Below are 16,512 nucleotides of genomic sequence, written 5' to 3' on the forward strand. Positions count from 1 at the left end.
CTCCAGGTGGCAGGTATCAGATGTAATTCCCACACACAAGCTCTAAGACCTTAGGTTCTGAATCCGCTTCACCAGAAACCTCTAATTTACACTCGGGGCGTGTACCCTGACACTTATTGGAACAGCAAAACAGCAATACCAGTGTTTCTCATAAACACCGCACTGCAATTATACCTGCCCATCCAGCTTTTGCCCACAGGCCATTCCCGTGTTCCCGGGGGAGACGGGGCAGCCAGAGCTGTCCCTGTGCCCAGGGCACAGCCACTGTCACCTCACACAGCGTGCCAGCCTCCTGATGTACCAAAGGCTCCCCGAAATTGCTCACAAAGGCAGGCTCTTCTGTTTGTAACAGAGAACTTTAAATCCTTTCAGCGGATTGTTTCCAGTAAAGACTTACTGCAGTACCAACCGAAGTCTCATAAATCTCATAAGTCTCATTAACTAATTCATCTCATTCATCCCTTCTATATAAACTCTGTTTTACAAAATATCAGTCTTTTCTAGTTCTCTTCTTGCACAATCTAATTAAGCACTGTGTCTACTTACACTTGTTTTGCTGCTTTGCAAAAAGGCTGTGCTAGTCACTGCCGAAACTCTGATATGCCCACAGACACAGACACACGCACCCCCCCCCCCCCCCGCCTTATCTCAAATTCACTAGAGCCAAGGCTTGAATTGCTGTGAGGGGGAGAATTCTTGGAATTCCTTTAACTCACTTTATCGAAGTTAAACATAAATCACCGTACTATAGTTCTCCTATGTAAAATGCTACTCTTGTTGCAACAAAATCTTAAAATCTCCACAAACACCACTATACAATCTGAGAATCAAATTACCACAATGCAGCAGAAGAAAATCACCACACAAAATCACTGGGAAAGGGCATATTTCTCAAAGTGCTCACTTTTCTCGACACAACACAGCATACCATAATTCAGCATTTACTCATATCAATTTTCCTGGACACAATCAAAATAACAGCGCACAGTCTAGAGATCAAGTCCAAACATCCAAGGCAAAGGAACTCTCTGAGCTCATACTCACAGTTAAAATGTACCAAATCTACACAAATCACTACATTCAAACACGATAATTACCATCACTGACATTCCTCCACTCGCTTCTCCGCGGGGCACTTCTCTCCCTGCCCCCGCAGCCTGCTGCAGCCGGCGCCCCTGGCCTCACTCGGCTGCTTCAAACACGGGGAGTACTGACCCCCCCCGCTCTGTAGGGCACTGTAGATTTACTCTCTTTTATACACCATACACTTATCACCTGCATGATCACAAACACAGTGCACTGACTACACACATTAACCATACAGCAACACAGTGTCCGGACATCTCACACACACACACAAACAAAACGCACACGGGCTCACAAGTTCTGCTCTATCAGAACTATGAATCCCCAATACACACATACACGGGTTCACCCGGCTTAAACCCAAAGCCGCTAGCGGTCTGCTCTATCAGAATGATGAACCCCGTCTCTAATACAGCTGCTCTATCAGCTGAACCCCGTCTCTAATACAGCTGCTCTATCAGCTGAACCCATGAACCCAGATGTCTCTGGGTGATTTACTCCCTTTCTCTTCTTCCTCCCCCCTGGGGCCCCATAGTACATACCATCTTCCTCCGCAGGCCAGCGGGTCGTTGTCTGTCCTCGCAGGTGGCAAGTTGAGACAAGCGGAGCCCCACCAGGAAAAAATCCTGGGGCGCGCCTTGGAGGTCCGTCTATCCCCCCTGCCCCCGCGGGGACAGAGAACTCCTGCCTTGGCTCGCCAAAATGTTTTGCGGAGAAAAGAAGAAACCTCACAACTTGTAAAAGTTGTAAAGCCCGGTATGCTTTTATTACGACGCGCTCCGGACGCAAGCCTCCCCAAAAGGGCATGCGTACCCCTGAAGATTTCAGACCTCCTTTTATTCCCCTTCCAAATGCATATGCATACAGTTTCACAATAAGTTCATACATATTCATCTTGCATGACACTTAGCACCAGTTCTTCTTTATCAAAGGAATTTCTAGGTCGGGGCAAATTGACCTCGTGGTCTTTTCTGTTTCTCTTTCTCTGTCTCCTTGCTGTCTCGGCATGCGAGTTTTTCCTTCAGCTTTGGCCGTTTGACTTTTCACCGTTGTCAGACACTTCACCTAATTCAGGACGGATCCCTACTCTGTCTCAAGTGCTCCAGGCATTTGCAGGCATTGGAGGAAGCAGCTGCAGCTGTCAAAGCCACCACTTGATACAGATCAAAGGCCCCGAGGGACACTGTGCCTCAGTCATACTGTTTGTATTACCAATGCCAACGGTACTGTGGTGGGGGATGTTCTCTCCCAGTGGGGCTTTGGAATTCAATCACATTTTTAATAGGGGCCATTGGAGCGCGACACTTTAAAACTAACCTGGAAAACAAAGAAACCAGTTTGGGTGGATCAATGGCCCCTACCATTGCAAAAACTTCATGTATTAACAGTGTTGCTCCAACAACACCTCCAGAAAGAGCATATTGTCCCTTCTACCCATCCTTTGAATTCTCCCATGTTTGTTATCAAAAAACAAACTGGCAAATGGAATTTACTCCATGATTTTCGATAAATGTAGCTGTGGAGAACACGGAGGCCTTACAGCCTGGTCTCCCATCTCCTACCATGATCCCTGAAATTGGCACTAGACTGTTAATTTAAAAGATTGGTTTTTTGATACTCCTTTGCATCCTGATGATGCTCCTAAATTTTCCTTTTCAGTTCCAACCACAAACATGCAGGTGGCCTCACAGCGATATCACTGGGTAGTTTTACCTCAGGGCATGAAAAACAGCTGTACTATTTGCCAGTGGTGTATTGCTAGGTCCTCAGTTCTGTTCATCAACAAATGCCCAGTGTTCTTTTCTACCATTCTATGGATGATATTCTTGTAGCAGCTGAACAACAGGAAGTCACGGAGAAAGCCTAAGTTAGCCCTTGTCACCAAAGCTGTAAATCAGGCAGGGCTTTGCATAGCTCCCAAAAAGGTACATAAACATCCTCTGTGGAGGTATTTGGGGTAGTGCGTTGGAGTCTATTCAATTTCTCCCCTAGCTCTGCAAATTCAAATATTTGCACCTTACATGATGCACAAAAACTTTTGGGAACAATCAACTGGGTGCACTCCTTTTTAGGAATTTCAAATACAAAGCTAAAAGTCCTTTGCTTGAATGGTTAAAAGGAGATTCAGATCTTTTATCACCTAGACAACTTACATTTCAAGTTCAGCAGGCACTGCAATGCCCAACTGATGCCATAGTAAGCCAACAAGCTGCACGCCGGGTACCTTGAGGAAAGTGAAGGGAGACAACCACATCCTGACTGATGAGCATTGATCTCCGATTTATTGATCCAGCTTACACACTTTTATAGTAGTGTTAATTAAGCTCATACATATTGCAAAACCTGAGCTCATCATTGGTTACAGATCACACACCAACCCCTCCTTTGTTGTCAATACCTGTGGTTTCTTGTTGAGGCTAATACTTGTTTTTCTCATCCTGTTATTGACTTGTTATTCAGCACCCTTTCAAGGACTCCATGTTTTTCACCATGCCTTTCTCATCACTTAGCCAAGGACACGATATTTACTTTTTAAGGAAAAAGCCTGAGAACTTGCTGCTTACAGCTGCCTTTTACTTTTTAACCAGCTGTATGTGATCATGGCCTTTCTATAAGCCATGTCTGAACAAAATTCTCCAACAGTACCTGATCTGCCTTTTTAAAAAATAAACTTGCATCCAGCATCACAGCCCCATGCCTTGATGTTTCAATGGGACTCCAAGGCACCAGACTCTTTGTTTATCACTGAATGGATTTATTTACCTCACCAAATGACTAATACCATTAGTAACCAACATGAAATGATGGCCCAACTGGTTGTTCAGGCCTGACAGAGACTCATTTCTCTTGCAGGAGGGGAATTTTCCACTATTTTCCTACCTGTAGGGTAGCCTTTGCTGAATTCAGTGGACAAATCTCAATACATCCTCCAAAACATAAGCTGTTTTGACATCTTTTAAAAAACTTTTTAAGCTTTTATATTTGTTTTCAATTGACAGAGAAAACCAACTTCAAGGCTTAGCAGTATTTACAGATGGTTCTGGTCACTCTCAGAAATCCGTGGTAGTATGGAGAGACCCCTCTTCTAGTGCCTGGAGAGTAGATGTATCCACAGCTCAGGGGTCCCCCCAAATTGTTGAACTTGCTGCTGTTGTCAGAGCTTTTCAAAAGTTTTCTGTTCCTTTAATCTGGTTACAGATTCAGCTGAAGTTGTAGGAATTGTGATGAGAGCTGAAGCATCAGTTTTGAAGGAGGTTGAAAATTGTCAACTTTTTTATTGGTTGCAGCTCCTCATTTTTTCCTTAGAAAATAGAACATTTCCTTATTTTGTTAAGCATATTTGATTGCATACAGAACTTCCCAGATTTTTAGCTGAAGGGAACAGGCAAGCTGACCTTTTAACAATCCTGTATGAGAATCTGTTCTACCTAATAAGATAGAACAGGCTAAATTGAGCCATTCCATTTTTTCACCAAAATGGTGTCACTTTGATTTGGCACTTTGGAATTAGTAAAGCCCAAACTTCAAGAATTATTGCTGTTTGTCTTGATTACCAAAAGTATTCTTTTCTCTCTATTGTAGGAAGTATTAATCCCAGAGGGTTTCAGAGCCTTCAAGTCTGGCATCAGACATTACGCATTTTTCTGCATTTGGGCATTTAAAATACATTAATTCCTCTTTTGATACCTTTTCTGGTGCTCTTTTTGCATCTGCCCATTCAGGGAAAACAGCTTAAGATGTCTCTAGACACGTTGCTGCTTTTGCAATGCTTGGTATACCATCTGAAGTAAAGACAGGCGATGGCCCAGCTCATACTTCCTGTCAAGCTGCTATCTTTTTTGCCTTATGGGGAATTCTTGTATTTGTGGGGTTCCCAGACCAAGGAAGGAATGATGAATCTGACTCCATGTTCTTAGAAGGCTAATTTATTATTTTATTATACTTTACTATATTAAAGAATGGTATACTAACACTATATTAAACTACACTAAAGAAGACAGAAAGGAGACTTACAGAAGGCTAAAAGATACTAATGAAAAACACATGACTCCTTCCAGAGTTCTGACACAGCTTGACTGTGATTGGTCATTAAGTCAAAACAATTCACATGAAACCAAGGAAACAATCACCTGTTGGATAAACAATCTCCAAATACATTCCAAAGCAGCAAAACACAGAAGAAGCAATGAGATAATATCGTTTTCCTTTTTCTCTGAGGCTTCTCAGCTTCCCAGGAGAAGAATCCTGGGCCAAGGCATTTTTCCAGAAAATATTACTTCCACAGGGAATTATGCACAAAACAGGTATTGCCCATTCCCCAACAGGCCAATCTGTCACTGAACAGGCTCATGGCTCCCTCGAGCGTCTCTTGGTACAACAGAAAGGGAGGGCCAGAGATAGCACCCCTGACAAGAGACTGCAGAAAGCCCTTCATGTTTTAAAATTTTTGAATTGTTCTTTGATGAACCCCAACCCACCGATTGTTCGACATTTTAATTATAATTCACAATTGCAACAAAAGGGAAAAAAACCCTGCCTTAATGAAGGATCCAGAATCTGGTAAGATATTGGGGCCTGATCCTTAGTTCACATGGTGTCACCATTGAGTCAGGAACAGGAGTCAGGTGACACATGAAGTCTAACTCTCTTCAGGAGACTAATAATAATTTTATTAGAAACCCATTCCTTTTTATACACTGCTCTGACACAGGTGGACCTGATTGGTCCTTTAATCAATACACTTCACATGATTGGCTACTTAAGGAAACACACTTTAGTAAACCTCTTATGAGAAAACAACTGTTCAAAACACCAGCTGCAACATTGTTTTAATTCTTTCTCTGAGACTTCTCAAAACTCCCCAGAACAATTCCTGGGAAAGTTTATCTGGCTTTCTCTCTCTTACCAGGCTGCCAGTATCCACAACCTGGGGTAGAGGTTTTGCTTGTGTCTCCATAGAGAATGGTCCCAAGTGAATTCCATCAAAGAATGTGACGCCGTTTTGAGAAACTTTGAGTGCATGCCCTGAAGATTCACCTTGAACACCAATACTGGCAGAGAACCCTTGTGAACAAAACCTCAACACCACATCAGCACCTGTTTAACCTCTAACAGACTTATGCCCTTGGGAAAATGGTTAAGGTTACCCAGTGGTATCAGGATTTACAGGGCTAGGAAAACTTCTGGGGGACTGGAAACTTGGTGGATGGATAAGAAATTTTGTTAAAATAGCCTTATATGTATTAGGCATTGTATTATGCATTGTTACGCTTATTCTTTGTATTTTACAGTGTGTGAAAAAATTAATAGGCAAGTCACGTAAGAGTGTATTTTTGTATGAACAGATAGGGGGAGGTATGGGGAATAAAACAGAGAGTACAGTGGAACTGATAAAGGGGCCTGTTATCTGAAGACTGATCAAGCAGAAACCATGGGAAAGACAGACAGATAAAGGTTCTCAGGGCAAGAAGTGACCAAGAAAAATATTGTGAGACTTAGTGATAAGATAATGTTAACAGGTGACATGATGTCCTGAAGAATGTGTAACCAGTGGGGGATTATTACCGAAAATAGAGCCTTATATAATTACCATACAAGTCAAAATCTCTATAAACCCCTGGTATACTCAATAAAATTGGCTTCTGATCTAAATTCGGATATCCCTGTGTCTCCATCATCATTAACCCCCCCTGGGCAGGGGGAAGAGGTTGGAGAGATTCCTTTTCCTTCTCTTTGTCCTGCTGTGATTTGATTGGTAATAAATTCACTCCCTGTGCCGAGGCTGGGTCTATTTTGCCAATGCCGGTGCTCTGGGTGGGATCACTCCCATTCCTGCTCTCATCTCCCAGGCCTCTCCACAGCCAATCAGAGAATGTGATGAACAGGAGTCAGCCAATCAGAGAGAGCAGGTCTGATGACTCACCACTTGCTGGGCAGACCCACAGTACCCAGTGTTCCTCACCTGGCCCACACCCTCCCTGCCCAGTCACGCCCCAATCCTCCCTGCCCAATCACAGGAGGTCTCAGCCAGGTGCAAGGCCACCGGAAGGGGCTGTGGCTGCCACCAGCTCAGGAGCTCTGTGGGCAGAGAAAAGGGGGTGACACCGGGACTGGGGACACTCACAGGGCTTCCCTTCATTGTGCCTCCATTTGTGTTGGCTCAAGTGAGAGCTTCTGGAGAATCTCTTCCCACACACAGGACACTCATTGGGCCTCTCCATAGTGAGGATGTGCCTGTGGGTGACAAGGGTGGAGTTGTGCCTGAAGCCCTTCCCACAGTCGGGGCAGCGGAAGGGCCTCTCCTCTGTGTGAATCTGCTGATGTACTGAAGCACGGACAGACAACTCTTCAACTAATTAAAGCTGAAAAGAAGGGCATTTTATTGCAGTTCTGGACACATGAGGAATCATTTCCAAATGCAGGTGCAAGGAGTTGCAGACTCCTGCTCTCTATTTATACAGAAAAGGCTTTACATATCCAAGCAGTTTCTAAGGAGGTGTAGTATATAATCATTACCTGCCCACTTTGTATTATAATCAGCTGAATACCTAAAATGGCTGCGCGATTGCACTCCCTTAATTGGGATTTTGAAATAAGAGAGTGGGCGTATGGGAAGAAGAAAGCTCTCTTTCTCATGGTAAACTCTTCACCCATGGCCAGTTGGCAGGACTTTTCGATCTGCTGATCACAATCCAAGCCTCTCCTAACTGTTTGATTATTCTTAAGGCAAGATATTTCTATGGTCTCTGCTCCTTCACAATTGCTACATCTATCCCTGTCACTTCTAGCTTTACTTTTCAAATATATTTGTTACTCTTTCACTAAGGTATGTGATTTTGCTAGCGAATTTAGCTTCTTAACAAATTTTAAAATCTTAACTAAAATATGTAACCTTCTACTATCTCAGTAATATTCCCAGCTGGCCCCTGGACTCATCCAGAGTTTTCAATGATACATTTCCAGCTTACCCCTTGACTCATTACAATGACATTGGACCTGCTCAGAAACCACTTCCTACACTCGGGACACTCATAGGGCCTCTCCCCAGTATGGATCTTGCAGTGACTGATGAGGCTGCAGCTCCACCCAAAGCCCTTCCCACACTCCCCACATTTGTAGGGCCGTTTTCCCATGTGGATCACCTGAAGCCAGATCACATCTGAGCTCCAGAGCTCTGGCTGAAGCCCTTCCCACATTCCAAGCACTTGTGGGATTTCTGCCAGCCATGAGTTGTCTCCGCCACCTCTGAGTTCCAAATGGATCTCCAGCTGCCTTCTGGATACAGGGGGCATCTTTCCTCCTCACAGGTCCCAGGGCTGCGTTTGCAACTCCTCCTTATATGGCATCTCCAGGGTTATTCTCTCCATTGGATTCCCATTCCATAGAGCTGCTGAAAACTGCCTCTTCCATGAGGTTCTGCAGCAGGGATTTGCTCTCCCTGGTCTCTGTCTGCAGCTCAGTGTCTGGGGTAAGAAAAGGAAAGGAAGGAATGAGGAAGAAAGAAGGACAGAATGAGAAAGGGAAGGAACTATGGACAAGGACAGGATGGGATGTGCCTCTGTGCCAGAGGGAAGGGGAAGGAGATCCCCCCAGTTCATCCCTGGCAGGACGGCATTGGTAGTGGGGTTGTCCTGCAGCCAGGGGAAATGTTGGGCTGAGACATGGAGCAGAGGAGAGGGGGAAAGGGGCAGCGACTTCCTTCTCACCTGCCTCATGTCCCAGGCCATCTTCCTTTTCCTCGCAGCCTCCTCCATCTCCATCCAGACAAAGTTTGGGATTGACAAATCCTGGCCTGGGGGAAAAACAACATGTGAGACCCTTGGTCCTGCTTCCCAAGCCCAGCTCGAGAAGTAACTGCCCTGTTCACAGGCAGGCAGGCCCAGACCCTGCTCATCTCCAGGTTTCCCCACCCCTCCAGGCTGCCAGGATCCCCCAGCTCCAGGACTGGCCTTTGCTGCTCTCCTCACTGTGATGCCAATCAGAGCCCCAAAATCAAGGTCCCCCCTCAACTGGTACCACCACCCCAGCCAGTACAGACAGTTTGCCACAGGAACCCTCCACAATTCTCCATAGGGGCATCTACATCTCACTTTTGGGGCATCTGCAAGATCCAAACATCCCCCCCTCTGTAAACAAACCTTCCCAGAGATCTTCCAATGGATTTGGGGTGAGCTCCCCCTCCCCGCTCACCTGTGAGATCTGGGGCATTGATGCTGCCAGGACCAGGGGAGCTGCAGACTCAGTGGGAAAGCGGGAAAACCGTGGGGTTCTGCTGTGGCTCCTCCTCTTCCTCTTCCTGCTCTTCCTTTTCCCATCCTCCGCCTCCTCTCTCCCTTCTCTTCCTATTGCTCCTCCTCCCTGACCACTCCAAGTCTTCCTTTCACACCCTTCTCTCTCCCATGGCTGAGGATTTGGGTGGAGGAAACCAGGGAACTTCCCATGAGCCCCCCAGCGATGGGCAGGGGGCTTGGGAACCCACCCAGTGCAGATCCATTCCCCTCCAGAGCCCCAGGGAATCACTCCAGGAATCAAGCGGTGGGGACACAATGGGATCCCCACTGAACCACGCTTTGTCTATCCCATCCCCTCTCCCATCGTTCCCCCAACCCAAGAACCCCTCCCAATTCAGTCTTGGGATCCCATCCCTCTCACGCTCTGAATCTTCTTTTCCCCTGCACTCCTACCCCTTTCCCATCATGCCTTCAGCTTCACCTCACGTCCCTGTGTTTAGTTTTGGGGGATACAGGCCCCTCCTGCTCAGTCTGGGGGGGGTCAGATCCCCACTTCCCCTCAATGTATGCAGCTCCTGGATGCTTTTTCCTGGGAGCAATCCCTGAGTTTTGGGACTTTTGGGGTGTCGTTTAAGAGTGTAACATCTCTGTCTGGCTTTCCCCTCCCTGCTGTGGCCTCTCAGCTGCCCCTGACACCCTGGGGGTGCTGGGATTTCCCTCCTGGGGACAAGGACGTTCATCCCCTTCCAGGAGCCCAATGCCTGGCAGGGGCTTCAGGTCAGGGGGTCCTTGAGCAGCTGCCCCAGAACCTCCCCCTGGGTCACCCAGCAGAGCCAGAGCCACTTGGCCTGGGTTCCCCAAAGGCCTCAGCAAGCTCCAGGTCCCTCCCAGGAACCCTCAACTCCCTCCAACCCAGCATCCCCCACATCCCCTATAAGTTTCCCCCATGGCACTGGCCATGGCCATGTCCCCACAAGTCGCTGGCCATGTCCCAACATGTCCTCACCCATGGCTGTCTCCCCACCATGTTTCCATCCCTGTCATTGTTGCCCACATCTCCATCCATGCCTGTGTCCACACATGTCCCCATGAATGGCTATGGCCCCCTCCATGTCCATGTGTCCCATGTCACTCTCCATGTCTGTGTCCCACCATATCTGTGTTGTACCATGACCACAGCCATGTCTTAGTTCAATGTCTACTTTTACCTCAAGATTAGATATTTTAAACGCATGAAGAGAAATTAAAAAAAATCAAGACCATAACAAAAGGATTTCAGTGTCCATGCTGGCTGAGGATCCACGTGCTTGGGCAGAAGGCAAGAACCTTTTCTGGAGGAGTTTCTATCCCACTGTCTCCAAAATCTTGGTCTTTGCCCCAGTTTTTCATCATTTGGCTACGGAAGACACCCTTGGGCAATAGGACATGAAAATCGTGGAATCCCTGAAGCTGGAAAAGACCTTGTCCCGGTTCAGGACAAATTTGGGAGAGAACCCCCAAAGGGGTTCCTCTAGACAGCAGACTGAATTGGCCCCTCCCCCAACTGGTTCAGGAAAAATAAAAGACCTCCTTGAAGAAAAGTGGAAAAACCTGTTTATTACACAATAAAACCTAAACAGTATTAAACAATAAAACCTCTTGCTCCTCTAAAAGAGAAACAAACTCACAAAGTCCCCTCCGTGGGCTGTAGCTTGGCTCACTCAGTCTCTTATCAGTCCCTCTGGTGCTGGAAATGCAACGGCCCAGGCCCAGCCTGGTGGGCCACAGGTGTGAGCTGCCAGTGCTCCCCTGGGTGTTCAGGCCAGAGCAGGTTTAATCCTTGGCTGGAATCCTCTGCAATCCTGGCCACCCTCCTCTGCCATCTCCAGCCACTGGGGCCAAGCCTTGCTGCCACTGCTGCAGCTTCAGCGCTGCCTGGGCCTGCACTGCCACAGCTGCTGGGGAACACCAGGGCACAATTCCACTCTGGGGCTCACTTTCACCGAAACACTCTGGGCTGCCTGCCATTGCATTGCTGCAAAATGTACCGATTTCGGTTCTTTTAAATATATTTTCTCTACTCAGGTTTGGTTTGTCTTTGCCTTGAGGAAAGGAATTTTAAAGGTTTTATTTAAGGGATGTTACACCATTCAATGGAGATGAGTTCAACCTCTCAACAGACTGGGAACAGCCCAAAGGACACCCACAGAGATAACGAGCAGCAACAAAACATCAACATTGCCCAGCAGCAAACAGCAACCAACAGCTACCCCAGACACTGCCCCCGGCAGAGCTGGAGACACCTGGGCTGGAAAAGGCTGAGAAGGAAATCCACGAGTTTGGACCTAATTTACATCAGAGGGGAAGAAATCTGGGTCTAATAGGAAACCAAACACTTAAAACTTACACAACCTGGAAGCAATGAACATTAAACCAGTGGATTTCTGTGGGTTTTGGATGGTATAAAGTTTAGGAAAACTCTAGGAAAACTCACGGGTCATTCAACAATTTTCTCTCCACACTCGGGCTGTGTGTGAGTGAAATGATTTCTGTTGCACATCCTGGCCAGAATCAAGTAATGCCTTGACTTTTTAACACTGGAAATGTTGGAGAGTTTTGGCTCTTCCCACCATTCTGGTGATGAGATTACAACATTAGAATGTTTTTTTCTTATTGATCCTTCTATTGGTCAGTAAGTTTTGGGTCAGGGGTGTCAGAATCAATTTCTATTCTTAGGAGAAGTAGAGGCTTTTCGGGTATGTGTGTGCTTGTCTCTTAGTGATGGCACAATTTTGGTTTGGATTTCTCTATGCTCACCTTTAGGATGCATTTGGAAAAACCAGAAGAGGTTTAAATGCGACGCTTTAACTCATAAACAGTTAACAGAATACTATTGTAAAATAGGAAAAAACAGACATCAAAAAAAAAAGGCAAAGGAAGGTAGGTGGGAAAGGAAAAGGGGAGTCACCAGGTTACTGCCCTGGAAGAGAAGCTTTGGTTCTAGTCAGCCTGAGAGGAGCTTTCGAAATGCAAATGAACACTGCTGGGCAAAGGGTGGACAATGCACCTGGGTCTCTTGCCAGGGGCAGGAATTGGGCTGATTCCCTCTGCCCCTCACCCCAAGCTCTGCCTGCTGGCACTGATGGAATTTGCACAGCTCGAGGCAGAGCCCAGGGGGAGGATATCTGACCCTGCAACACAAACGGGTGAAGCTGCAAAGGGAAACAGCACATGGAGAATGTTGAGAAAACTTCACTTGAAAAAGTGGGGGGAATCATCCCTCTGCCAACTCCAACATGTGCTGACACTGTCTATGTTATATAGGGTGGATTACAGCATGGTGGCTGTTGCTACCACAAGTTCAGGAAAGCAGTTGGGAACCCAAGTATTTGATGTTTAAATTACAGAAAATTGGCCAATTGATGCAGCCCTGGCTCCTGAGGCAGTGCAAACAATGGGAGAAAGATCAACATCCACCAGAACAAATCCTACAACACCATGAACCAGCCCCTGGGAACCCAATCCAATTCATATCAGGAGCCACAGAACCCATTTCTCATTTCAATGACATCATTAGATAACAAGGCTGTCCACAGAATAACAACCAACCAGACAGCTCCAGCTCCTGAACTTCCTGCTGACCAATCCACGGAAATGAGGAACACAATAATTCACCATGGGATGGGATCAGATCATCTGGTAGCAGAAGGAGGAGGAGTTAATGAAAAATTAAATGACTCAAACTGCTGTTGGCAAATAGATGACAAAGGAAAAGCGGTGAAATAGAAAACAAAGGAAACAAAAAAGCAGGTCATGTTCCAGCTAAAACGTGGAAAGGATGGCAATGGGACACGGTTTTGTGGCTCCATGACAGACCATGGGTTAAACAAATGCTGTTTCTCCTCGGATGTGCTACAGCAACTCTCATCTTTGTACCATGCTCCACACCTTGAGAGTGCAGCTCATTCAGCAGGTGAGCAAGGGGATGCAGGTGGCAGCCAGGCCTCCAGATGCAGAAACGGCTACAGAAGGACAGGGAATGAGGGCACTGAGAATAATCCCAAAACCAAAGACACAGTAAGGCAAAAAAAACCCCAAAAAAACCCCAAAACAATTCACTGAGTGAATCTGCCTGGAGATAGGGCCAGGGACGTGTAGATAAGGAAGGGAGAAACCATCAGTTTCAAAACCTGTTACTAATTAACATGGACTGCTGCTCAGACAAACTCCCGCTGAATTCCTGAACTTCGGGAAGAACAAAGACTGAACAGAGCCATGAATATCGGCTGTTATACAAAAGTGGGGGTGCACATTAACGAGGACATGCAGTTGGTGGATCGGGAGCTCTGAACCTTCCAAGCACCACAGCCAGTGGGCAAACGGAGAGGGAGATGAGGCCGGGAAAATGAGGACAAAAAGGAGGCTGCGAACTACAACGATGGCAGAGAGCGCACGGCAAATGCCCCACGACCTCTCCCTCTGCTCAGCAATAAAGTCACTTTTACAGGACTCCTCTGGGCACAGAAACCTCCGGCCATAGGAATTTCCCCGCACAGCCCCGGGCACGGGGCAGCACCCTCTGTCCCAGCCACAGCAACCGGGCCGAGCCAGCGCTGCTCCGGCAGCGGCTCCTGCCGGAGGAGACAGCGGGCAGCCGCTCCCGCAGCGCCCTCACGCCAGCGGTAACACGGGCCGGACACGGCACAACGAACCCGCCCGAGCCCCCTGCCACCCCCGAGGCCCGCAGCCAGCCCCGAGCCCCCGCACAACCAAGCGCGGCTCCCACCTGCGCTGCGGCCGCCTCCGAGCTCCGCCGCCGCCTCACCGCGCTCCGGCTGCTGCCGACAACGGCGCCGCTGCCCAGCTACGACCGCCCTCAGCACGCCACCGGGGCCCTGCTCCGCCCCGCTCCCACCAATCAGCGCGCCACAACCACGATTGACGGCACCATCGCCCAATCCCAGCCAGGGGCGGGCTCTGCACACGGCACAGCCCCTCCCCGCGTTCTCCGGGCCCCCCCGGGCTGCGTGAGGGCAGAGCCGGAGCTGAGGAACAGCCCTGGAACGGGCCCGGCTCCGAGGGGGACTAAGCTGAAAACACAAACTTCTCCGCAGCTCCCGCCACGGCTTTCCCGGCACTGCGGCTCCAGTGGCTCCGGTGGCTCCGGCTCAGCGGGACGCCCTGGAGCCTCACTTCTCCTACCCCTAATTAGGAGCATCAGTGCATCGCTTTGATTTCCCCCAAAAACGGGAAAACCGTCCCAAACCCCTGTGGATGAGTGGGGGAGGGGAGAGATTTCTGACAGAAAACTCCAAAAACTCAGAGCAGAATAATGAGAAGTAAGTGAAGACCCTTAAATCCAGCTTTCCCCCACCCCTCCCTCCTTCCAGCTGCACCTCCTACCCCGGCCGTGCCGCAGACAGGGAATGGGGCCTGGCTCTGTTCATGCCCCGGGGCTTCTCCCTCTGCTCAGGGACAGGAGTCGCTCCCCTGCTGCACCCTGGGCTCTCTCCCACCGGACACTTCTCCAGGAATTTCTCCGAGCTGAGTCCATCCCATGGGGCACAGCTCCCTCCAAGTGCTGCAGCGTGGGTCACTGTGCCCCGGGGTCATTCCTGCCAGGACAGGCTGCTCCAGCGGGGCCCTCTGGCCGCGGGGTCACAGCCTCCGCTCAGGCATCGCCGTGCTCAGCGTGGCTGCTCCGGGGGCTGCAGGGGGATCTCTGCATCCCCATGGATCTCTGCATCCGACACCGCCGTCCTTGGAGTCACCAGGAATAGGCTGAGCTCTACCTGAAGCTCTTCTCACATTCCCCACACCCTTCCCAGCACAGGGAGGGTTTTTCCTCCTCACAGCTCCCCGGGCTGACAAGGAGAGGAAGAGACACGGAGAAGGAAAAAGGAAAAGTCAGAAGGAGAGGAGGGAACAAGGGAGGAAGGAGATGAGAAAGGAAGGTGGATGGATGTAGGACAGAATGAGGAGAAGAAGGAGGGCAGACAAGGAGCAGATGGGATTTGCCTCCATGGCAGAGGGAAGGGGAAGGAGATCCCCCCAGTCCATCCCTGGCAGGATGGCGTTGGCAGTGAGGCTGTCCTGCAGCGATGCTGGGCTGGGAGATGGAGCAGCAGAGAGGGGAAAGGGGCAGTGATTCCTCCTGCCCTGCCTGGCTGTCCCAGCCTGGAGCGTCCTGGCGCTGCCGAGGCCCTTGGAGCGTCCGGCACTCCGGAGCCCGAAGCTCACGGCTGCTTTACAAAGCTGCCAAAGTCGGCAGGATGGGTCTGGGTATGATCTGCAGCAAACTGGGTTTATTGGTACAGGAAAAGGGCACAGAGCTGAACAGGGCCCAGGGACAAAGACAGGGTGCAAGCTGAGGGCACAGGGGGTTTTTATATGGGGTAGTGAGGGTGGAGCTGAGGGTCAGGGTCCAATGGATATGGGGGAAAATGGTGCAGAGGAGGAGTTAAGGGTCAGGTCAGCTAATGGGGAAACAGGGGCAGAGGAATGCAGTAAATTAGGGCCAATGGAGGGACAGAGAGGGAGAACATTCTAGGGACAAACCTGATACCGGTAATAGGGGGTAAACTAGAATAATTAGGCCAAAGGGCCAATGGGGTAACATAACTTTACATAAATGAGCATGTGCCTGCAAAGATCTGTGGGAGAAGCAAGCTTCTCACCATAACCTTGAAATCTATTCCTCTTATTGGGGACCAGTCCTCCGCGAGTGGGAGATTAAACTCTAATGGTAGGCCCATGGACCTCCACACAAATGCATTTTCCTTTTCTTTGCAGTCTTTTTCTTCTCCATCCAGACAAACTTTCTGATTGGCAGATCATGGCTTGGGAGAACAACAAGGGGTGAGCGCCTTGGGTGTTGTGAGAAAGGAGCCTCACACTTTAGAATTTTTAGAATTTTAATAAGGGATAAATAGAGACACATGAATAACAGCACTGGTGCTTGGTGATGGCCTCAGGCACACCTGTTAACCACAGCAACTCTTCTTGTCTCCTTTTCCCCCTCCATTGGTCAAAATACATATCCATAATGATTTTAGTAATTCAGACATTTCTTTTAACTTGTTGTCGTGGGGTGACACTTGTTTACATGTTCCAGGAATTCTTTAGGTTGGTTTGACCCCCAACTCGCCTTTTTAGAGTACGTGCAGGAATTGTGGATTGTTGTTTTGAGGGTTGTGTGTCACTCCCTCACAAGGGC

At 48.5% G+C, this 16,512-nt stretch overlaps 1 long non-coding RNA gene across 1 annotated transcript; it reads right to left on the reverse strand.

The window, feature by feature from the left end:
- Nucleotides 1-8,049: 8,049 nt before the first annotated feature.
- On the reverse strand, nucleotides 8,050-14,197 carry LOC141725908 (uncharacterized). The gene is made up of 3 exons (XR_012577468.1): nucleotides 14,083-14,197; nucleotides 8,793-13,318; nucleotides 8,050-8,549 (listed from the first exon to the last, which is right to left on the reverse strand). It is a non-coding gene; the product is annotated as an uncharacterized LOC141725908 (long non-coding RNA).
- Nucleotides 14,198-16,512: the final 2,315 nt, after the last annotated feature.

This window comes from Zonotrichia albicollis, chromosome 31, assembly GCF_047830755.1.
Source record: "Zonotrichia albicollis isolate bZonAlb1 chromosome 31, bZonAlb1.hap1, whole genome shotgun sequence".
Taxonomy (NCBI): Eukaryota; Metazoa; Chordata; class Aves; order Passeriformes; family Passerellidae; genus Zonotrichia; species Zonotrichia albicollis.